This window comes from Pseudophryne corroboree, chromosome 8 (genome assembly GCF_028390025.1).
Source record: "Pseudophryne corroboree isolate aPseCor3 chromosome 8, aPseCor3.hap2, whole genome shotgun sequence".
Classification (NCBI taxonomy): domain Eukaryota; kingdom Metazoa; phylum Chordata; class Amphibia; order Anura; family Myobatrachidae; genus Pseudophryne; species Pseudophryne corroboree.
The window spans coordinates 319,720,806-319,730,560 of NC_086451.1; the positions used below are offsets into that span (position 1 = coordinate 319,720,806).

Here is a 9,755-nt window from a genome sequence, read left to right on the forward strand (position 1 = left end):
CTTAGTCCTGAATCTACCTCAGTTTCCCCAGTATCTGTGTCTGGCAGGGGCCTCACAGCATACCCCTGTGTGTCAGAAGATGGGGTTGCCCCAGTACTGGGTCCTGCTCTTTCAACATCACCACTGGCAGCTTGTAGCATCTGCTGCCGCAGCGCTATTCTCCTAGATGTTAATGCGGTCATCTGCTGCTGCACCATGTCCAACTCTGCAGATATTTGCTTGGGCGTAGCCATGTTGCTGGTGGCATGTGTGTTGGCACAGCTGTCTGGCGATTTATAGCTGCGTGTGATTTCCAGTGCGGGAATTCGCACAGGTGCTAATTAGGCTAATTTTTCCAGTAATTGCAGTACTGGCTATTTAAACGCCTTGCATGCAGCCTGTGTTTGTGGGTGTATGGTATGATGGGGGTGATTCCGAGTTGTTCGCTCACTAGCTGCTTTTAGCAGCATTGCACACGCTAAACCGCCGCCCTCTGGGAGTGTATCTTAGCTTAGCAGAATTGCAAACGAAAGATTAGCAGAATTGCGAATAGAAATTTCTTAGCAGTTTCTGAGTAACTCCAGACTTACTCAGCCATTGCGACCAGCTCAGTCCTTTTCCTTCCTGGTTTGAAGCCACAAACACACCCAGCGTTTGCCCAACCACTCCTCCATTTCTCCAGCCACTCCTGCGTTTTGCAACTTGAACGCCTGCGTTTTTCTGCACACTCCCAAAAACGGCCAGTTTCCACCCAGAAACACCCACTTCCTGTCAATCACACTACGATCATCCCAGCGATGAAAAAGCTTTGTTATGCCGTGAGTAAAATACCTAACTTTTGTGTAAAATAACTAAGCGCATGCACTCTGCGAACCTTGCGCATGCGCAGTAAGCGACTAATCGCAGTATAGCGAAAATCGGCAACGAGCGAACAACTCGGAATGACCCCCAAAGTACAATATAAGCAAGGTGGACGTGTTGCCAAGAAATGTTTTGTGTGAGTTTTTTAGCAGTACATTGCAAACTAATGTGCGTTTGTTAGATGGCAATTTTTTTATTGTTGTGTTGCGGATGTCGTGTTTTAAACAACTTTAAGAATGTTTTTAAATTAGTATATAACAACAAAGAGTATCTAGGGGGTACCAATGCTGTTTTTTTGTGGTTTTTTTTTTTTTTTTTTTGGTGTGGTTTGTATTTTTTATTTAGTATCTGTGTATATATGTAGTATCTAACAGTTGTTTAACATGTAATTTGCAGTGTTACTGTTCTAGGGGTGACAGTGTGTTTGTTCCTATTCTCAGTGTCCTTTACTCTCTCTTGTAGGTTGCTGTATTTTTTCTTTAAAAATCTTGTTTGAGAGTGCCAGAGTAGGCCTAATTTCTTTTGGATTTCAAGTTTTTTTTCCTCTTTCTGAGCAGGTTAGTAGCCTGTCCTTGGGTGGGATGGTGTTGGAGGGGTGACAGTGTGTTTGTTCCTGTTATCATAGTCATATTGTTTTAATATTTTCAGAATGACAAAATTTGGTGTGCCAAAGTATGCAGTTTGTTGTGTTCTTCCTTTGCGGGAATATTTGTTTAGTTTGTAAGTTACATGTCGTTGCCATTGTTTACTGAATTTGTTAGGTTCTTTTTGTAGTAGTCCATACTTAGTAGGTTAATCATATCTTGTTGAAGTAATTTTATGGGTTTGTTGGTTGTCTTTTTTTGGTTTGATGGGAATCAATGTTGTAGCTACGTAGGTAAATGTGGTTTAATGACATTTTTTATTGTGTTTGTTCCGGTTTTTCATCATGAAGATATGGAGTACGCTCCTGCAGTAAGTGTTTGAACTGCCATACACATAATTGTTATTTTTGCAATGTGTGTTGTTAATTGATTGTGTGTTTTAATGTTTCCTACCTTCATTTGAAGTTGGTGATGTCCATATTTGTGGGTGCTGAAGCCCTCCCACCCCAACCGGCGGAAGCCCTCCAACCCCAACCGGCTCCTCATCCTCCAAGGCAATGGAGGCGTGCAAGGCCACCAATTTTCTGTACCCGTATCACCCTTTTTGGGATGCCTGATGATGTGGTATGCGCAGATACAGGCTGCCACCTCATCTAATCCTAGACACTCTCTCCATAATAGAGAGTGATCTAGAACAATCCATTAGGTATACTACAGCAATACCAGCATTGACACAATTCCTTGCTGTTACATTTTTTGGCCACTGGTTCATACCAGCATGTAGTTGGAGATCTGGTTGGCATGTCACAGGGCCAGTTCAGTAAGGTCCTGCGGCGTGTCAGCCAAGCATTCATAACCAGAGTGAAGCAATTCATAACAATGTCTTTGGATGCTGGTAACCTGGCTGTGGTGAAGCGGCAATTTCAGGAAGGGGGTAGTTGCTTCCCACATGTTATTGGGGTTGTGGATGGGACACATGTTGCCATTGTTGCACCAAAACATAATGAAGAAATCTGTAGAAACAGGAAACTGTTTCATTCTCTGAATGTCATGGTTGTTTGTGGCCCATTTCTCCAGATCCTGTCCCTGAATGCTAAGTTCCCCGGGAATTCCCATGATGCACATGTGATTCGCCAATCAGGGATATGGCAAAGATTAAGAATGATGGAAGGCCAAGACATGTGGATATTGGGTGAGTTTCATTTTTGGTTTATTTGAACAGTCATATTGTTCTAATTACATATTTTAATTTAGATTTTTTTTTTTCTCTTCTCATATTCTAAAACAGGAGATCATGGATATCCTTGCACCTCCTAGCTCATGACTCCTTACAGCAAACCCAGGCCAGGACCACAGTCGGCATTTAACTCCGCGCTTACTGCCACTAGACAGCTGGTGGAGCGCACAATTGGGGTTCTTAAAGGGCGTTTTTGTGTGCTCCACCGCACAGGTGGCGACAGCATGTATCCGCCAGAGATGGTTAGTAAAATTGTGGTCCTGTGCGCTATACTCCATAACATTGCTGTAAGGAATCGCGTAGAGCTTCCCCACTTGGAGGAGTTGCTTGATGAGGAGCCAGGGGTTAGACGGGCCTTCCGTGGCGGGAGTCTGAACCAGTGGGGTCATGCCGTAAGGGCTCAAATTATTCAGGAGAATTTCAGGTATGTTTATGTTATGATAGTAATATACTTTTTTTTTGCATTCTGTCTGTACGTGTAGGGTTTTTTTGACTGATGGCATTTTGCTTGCTTTGTAAAGTTCTGAGCATGTTGCTAGTGTATTCTGAGTATTTGATAAAGTGTCTGAGTACAGATTTTTTCTGTACTGTTCTCCTTATCATGTGTATATATTTTTTATTTTTTCTACAATGGTATTACTGTTCCATTCTGTATGATTATATTCAGTTGTGTGCGTGTTAATTTGGTATTATTCATTTTTTTATGTGTAATTGTGTTCTAAAACAAAAATAACAGCACTTTTTTTTGGTTTGTGGCTCTGTTTACCAAACAAATGCCACAACATCTGCCCAAAAAAAAACAACTTTTGTGACTTTGTGTTGCTGATTGGTCCTGCAAAATGTGGTGAGTAAACTGGTTTAAACCAATTTGTGTATTTACTGATCCCCTAAAGATCTATCTAGATATGTGTTTGTATATCTCTGTCTTTCTCTCTCTCTCTCTCTCTCTCTCTCTCTCTCTATCTCCCTCTCCCTCTCAATCTCCCTCTCCCTCTCTTTCCCTCATGAGCCTAAAAAAACATATATATGTATATATATATATATATATATAAACACAATAGTATCTTTATCTCGCGCCAACATGGGAGCAGCACAATGGGAGAGATCTTTGTTGGGAGACCTCAAAAGCATACAAGGAAAAACACAGAAATTCCCAAGTGCACTAAAGTGAAATGTAATTACACAATTCGTCTAATGTTCATAGGAACGTAGACTGGAGGATGTTTAACTCTGGGGACCTGTAACAGACACCCCTCACCAAATAGTCACCCAAACAAGAGGCCAACAGGCCAATTAGTAAAAAGTTGTTTTAATAACATACATTTGAACATATAAAAATTTTTACAGTTCAAAATTAAAATTGTGTCAATAAGTACAACAAAAAAAATATACAACCAACACGTTTGTTAGATGGACTTTAGATACTCCCTCACCTTTTACAAGGTGTCAGCTCGAAAGGGAGTATCTTCACAAATTAGGTTGCGATTTTCTGATTGACAAACCCAACGCATTTCGTCTTATTGACTTCATCAGGGGTGGCTTGTTTGGGGAAATAAGGAAATGATGTTCTATTTGAAAAAAGCTACTAATGTAAATTGAGGGAAATTGTACATATGTGGTATGCAATAAATACCTACCAAATATGAAAAAAGAACTAATTTGCTCTTGATGAGTTTATATACAGAGGGTCATGACCTAAAAAAAAAATATAATAAATAAATATAAAAGCCCATTCTTAAGTGTATTTTTTGATAGAGCTACTGATATGTTTTCTATTAATAGTTTAGATGGTAGCTAAACATACCTCAAATGTGAAGTTGATCAGAATCTCCTATATCGAGACTTAGTAGATGGAACTCTTATATTGGGGCTCCTAATTGGAGCTTCAATGATAATCCCACTTGAAAGTGTATTCTGTTAAAATTGGTGTCTTTTGCAAACTACCTAATCAAAAGGAAAGGGAAATCCAATGTGGACCAGTTTTGAATGCTTTTACCCCCTCTTAATAGTAACTAGACATACCTCAAGTGTAGAGTTGATCAGAATCTCCTATATCAAAGCTTAGTGGATGGAGCTCTTATATCGAGGCTCCTAATTGGAATTTAAATGCTGATCCATCTAAGGAGTGTATTCTGTTAAAATTGGTGTTTTTAACAAACTACCTAATGGGAAAGAAAAGGAAATCCAATATGGACCAATTTTAAGCAGTTTTACCCCCTCTTAATTTCTATTAATTTGGGAATTTGGGAAATAACATACCTTAAAACTAATACGACATAATTCCTTATAGAGTCACCTGGGGAAACTATTAATTATAGTCTCTTAGGAGTGTTTGACAACCATATGTCGGCGTTTTTGTAAACTGCCTATTATATGAAAAAATATTAATAATATAAATATATATAAAAAAGGGAATATACCTGTATATATGAAATAATCAAATCTATTATATGCATACCTAAGGTGTGGTATCCAACTCTTATGGTGAAGACTATTTCTAGTTCAAATGTTGATCTATGGGAAAATAAACCTCTGAAAAAGCCAATGCTGATTTTTAGTGGAAGGTATGTCAATCGTTGAAAATCACTTTCAAATATATATAGGTGTACATACCAGGAATTATGTAGCTGGTTTGATAATCACAGAGATAGAAATGACGTAACTTCCTCAGTAAGTCTCAGAATAAATCTTTTCAGAAAAAATGGAAACATTGTCACTGTTTACTAAAGGCACAGTTCTAAAAATAAAGATAATAGCAGCAGCCAATAAATTTCACAAAATAGATCTCTTCAAATAAATGGAAACATTATCCCTGTTTGCAAGGAGCACAGTTCTGACAATAAGAATAATAACAGCAGCCATAACATTTGTGGTGGTTGATTCTAACCATTAGATACTAAACCAGCAAGAGAATTACAATCATAGTTACTAATTAAAGACTCCAAAAATGAAACAAGTAAAAAACAGTGTATCAACTCACCCTGGGAGAGATTTGGCTATTTGTGAAAGTCACAGAATGAGGCAGTGATTGCTGCAGCTGCCCGCCGGAGAACTTATAATGGGCGGTGCGCTAATAAGACAGCTGTTTATCTGATGTTATTAACATCAGAGTGTACAGCTAATTAATAAGAAGGTGGAACGCATGTGGGAACGCACACCGGAAGTATGGTGTTCCGGTCAGGTGTGGGTAATTCAGCTCCATCCAATGTGAATAAAAAGTCCCTTTAACATATGAGTTAAGTTCTAAATATACTTTAAGTAGGCTTTTCTATTTAGATATCTTAATAGAAAATTGTGGACCTTTAAATAAAGTCCTTTTCTGCATTTAGGCTGATTTAATTCTCAGAAATATTCTTAATTAGAGGACGAGATGCAAATGTGCAAGTAGCATAAATAGAAGCTGCAGCAATCACTGCCTCATTCTGTGACTTCCACACATAGCCAAATCTCTCCCAGGGTGAGTTGATACACTGTTTTTTACTTGCTTCATTTTTGGAGGCTTTAATTAGTAACTATGATTGTAATTCTCTTGCTGGTTTAGTATCTAATGGTTAGAATCAACCACCACAAATGTTATGGCTGCTGTTATTATTCTTATTGTCAGAACTGTGCTCCTTGCAAACAGGGATAATGTTTCCATTTATTTGAAGAGATCTATTTTGTGAAATTTATTGGCTGCTGCTATTATCTTTATTGTTAGAACTGTGCCTTTAGTAAACAGTGACAATGTTTCCATTTTTTCTGAAAAGATTTATTCTGAGACTTACTGAGGAAGTTACGTCATTTATATCTCTGTGATTATCAAACCAGCTACATAATTCCTGGTATGTACACCTATATATATTTGAAAGTGATTTTCAATGAGTGACATACCTTCCACTAAAAATCAGCATTGGCTTTTTCAGAGGTTTATTTTCCCATGGATCAACATTTGAACTAGAAATAGTCTTCACTATAAGAGTTGGATACCACACCTTAGGTATGCATATAATAGATTTGATTATTTCATATATACAGGTATATCCCCTTTTTTATATATATTTATATTATTGTTATTTTTTTCATATAATAGGCAGTTTACAAAAATGCAGACATATGGTTGTCAAACACTCCTAAGAGACTATAATTAATAGTTTCCCCAGGTGACTCTATAAGGAATTATGTCGTATTAGTTTTAAGGTATGTTATTTCCCAAATTCCCAAATTAATAGAAATTAAGAGGGGGTAAAACTGCTTAAAATTGGTCCATATTGGATTTCCTTTTCTTTCCCATTAGGTAGTTTGTTAAAAACACCAATTTTAACAGAATACACTCCTTAGAAGGATCAGCATTTAAGTTCCAATTAGGAGCCTCGATATAAGAGCTCCATCCACTAAGCTTTGATATAGGAGATTCTGATCAACTCTACACTTGAGGTATGTCTAGTTACTATTCAGAGGGGGTAAAAGCATTCAAAACTGGTCCACATTGGATTTCCCTTTCCTTCTCATTAGGTAGTTTGCAAAAGACACCAATTTTAACAGAATACACTTTCAAGTGGGATTATCATTCAAGCTCCAGTTAGGAGCCCCAATATAAGAGTTCCATCTATTAAGTCTCGATATAGGAGATTCTGATCAACTTCACATTTGAGGTATGTTTAGCTACCATCTATACTATTTATAGAAAACATCTCAGTAGCTCTATCAAAAAATACACTTAAGAATGGGCTTTTATATTTATTTATTATATTTTTTTTAGGTCATGACCCTCTGTATATAAACTCATCAAGAGCAAATTTGTTCTTTTTTCATATTTGGTAGGTATTTATTGCATACCACATATGTACAATTTTCCTCAGTTTACATTAGTAGCTTTTTTCAAATAGAACATCATTTCCTTTTTTCCCCAAACAAGCCACCCCTGATGAAGTCGATAAGATGAAACGCATTGGGTTTGTCAGTCAGAAAATCGCAACCTAATTTGTGAAGATACTCCCTTTCGAGCTGACACCTTGTAAAAGGTGAGGGAGTATCTAAAGTCCATCTAACAAACGTGTTGGTTGTATATTTTTTTGGTTGTACTTATTGACACAATTTTAATTTTGAACTGTAAAATTTTTTTTATATGTTCAAATGTATGTTATTAAAACAACTTTTTACTAATTGGCCTGTTGGCCTCTTGTTTGGGTGACTATTTGGTGAGGGGTGTCTGTTACAGGTCCCAAGAGTTAAATATCCTCCAGTCTACATTCCTATGAACATTAGAAGAATTGTGTAATTACATTTCACTTTAGCGCACTTGGGAATTTTTGTGTTTTTCCATATATATATATATATATATATATATATATATATATATATATATATATATTTATATATATATATATATATATATATATATACACACAGAGAAAACCACAGCACTCGCCACCCCAGAAGCGGGGTACAGCTATGCACTTACTACTCACAGGGTGGGGTGCATGTAACACAGCACTCTCCACCACAAAAGCGGGGTACACAGCCGTACTTACCACTCACAGGGCGGGGTGCATGTAGCCCATGACCACATCGCTCTAATAAATACAAACAAAAAACCCAGCACTCACCAAAGTAAGCTCACTTATCCTCAACAATTCAATAAATAAATGATGGGGGATTAGTTAGTGGATTGGCCAATGCACGGAAGCCTGCATACCGATCTCCATGGTACCCCACCTTAATGCAGGTCCTACACTATCACAGAGTCTTAAAACCTGACTACTTCACTGCTGTTACACACATCATCTGCCTGCTAGATTTAATGTGTACCTGCCACACCCTTCATGGCTTTTAAAGGTACACTAGTCACCTTGCAATGGCTCAGAGATGATTGCTAAGGAACAGCTGAGACAGGTTCAGGATAATAGAGTCCACACAGGGGTGCATGAGAAAGCTAGTGGCCATGGTTAATAAGAGTTAACCTTAGATTAACCCCATCATATACACACAGAGAGAAAACCACAGCACTCGCCACCCTAGAAGCGGGGTACAGCTACCACAAAAGCGGGGTACAAAAGCGATGTGGTCATGGGCAACATACACCCCGCCCTGTGAGTGGTAAGTACGGCTGTGTACCCCGCTTTTGTGGTGGAGAGTGCTGTGTTACATGCACCCAACCCTGTGAGTGGTAAGTGCATAGCTGTACCCCACTTCTGTGGTGGCGAGTTCTGTGGTTTTCTCTCTGTGTGTATACGATGGGGTTAATCTATGGTTAACTCTTATTAACCGTTATGTATGTATTTTTTTTATAAAAATTACTCTCTCTCTCTCTCTCTCTCTCTCTCTCTCTCTCTCTCTCTCTCTATATATATATATATATATATATATATATAGTAGAAACAAGTCCATCGAAGTGGAGGTGCACTCTCGCAATGATAGAATCATACACAGTGATAAAATCAATCGTCACCGAGGTTTATTCGTGTCAACGTTTCGGTCCGTAACCGGACCTTTCTCAAGACAGATGACACATCAGTACAATCGAGTCATCATATGATACAATCGAGTCATCATATGATACAAGTATATATGATGACTCGATTGAACTGATGTGTCATCTGTCTTGAGAAAGGTCCGGTTACGGACCGAAACGTTGACACGAATAAACCTCGGTGACGATTGATTTTATCACTGTGTATGATTCTATCATTGCGAGAGTGCACCTCCACTTCGATGGACTTGTTTCTACATTATTAGTGGACCTTATGGCCCATTAGGAGCACCCGCCTGTTGAAGTAAAATTTGTGATGTGAGTGCAGGACAACCCATGGATATATATATATATATATATATATAGATAGATATATATGTATATGTATGTATATTTTTATATATATATATATATATATATATATATGAGAGATAGATAGATAGATAGATAGAGAGCTATATATATTGAAAAAAAAAAAAATATATATATATATAGCAAAGAAACAAAGAGGCGGCACTCGGAGACTGTGTAATCAAAGTGTATTCACGAAAAGTATCATCAACGTTTCGGGGACCAGTTCCCCTTCTTCAGGATAAAGTGACAGTGCATAAAACAGTGCTTAAATAACATTTCCCATTACTCA

The 9,755-nt window shown here is 37.9% G+C and overlaps 1 long non-coding RNA gene across 1 annotated transcript; it reads left to right on the plus strand.

The window, feature by feature from the left end:
* The first annotated feature begins 6,413 nt into the window (after nt 1-6,413).
* On the plus strand, nt 6,414-7,287 carry LOC134947751 (uncharacterized). The gene is made up of 5 exons (XR_010182746.1): nt 6,414-6,485; nt 6,567-6,640; nt 6,734-6,840; nt 6,938-7,077; nt 7,156-7,287. It is a non-coding gene; the product is annotated as an uncharacterized LOC134947751 (long non-coding RNA).
* Nucleotides 7,288-9,755: the final 2,468 nt, after the last annotated feature.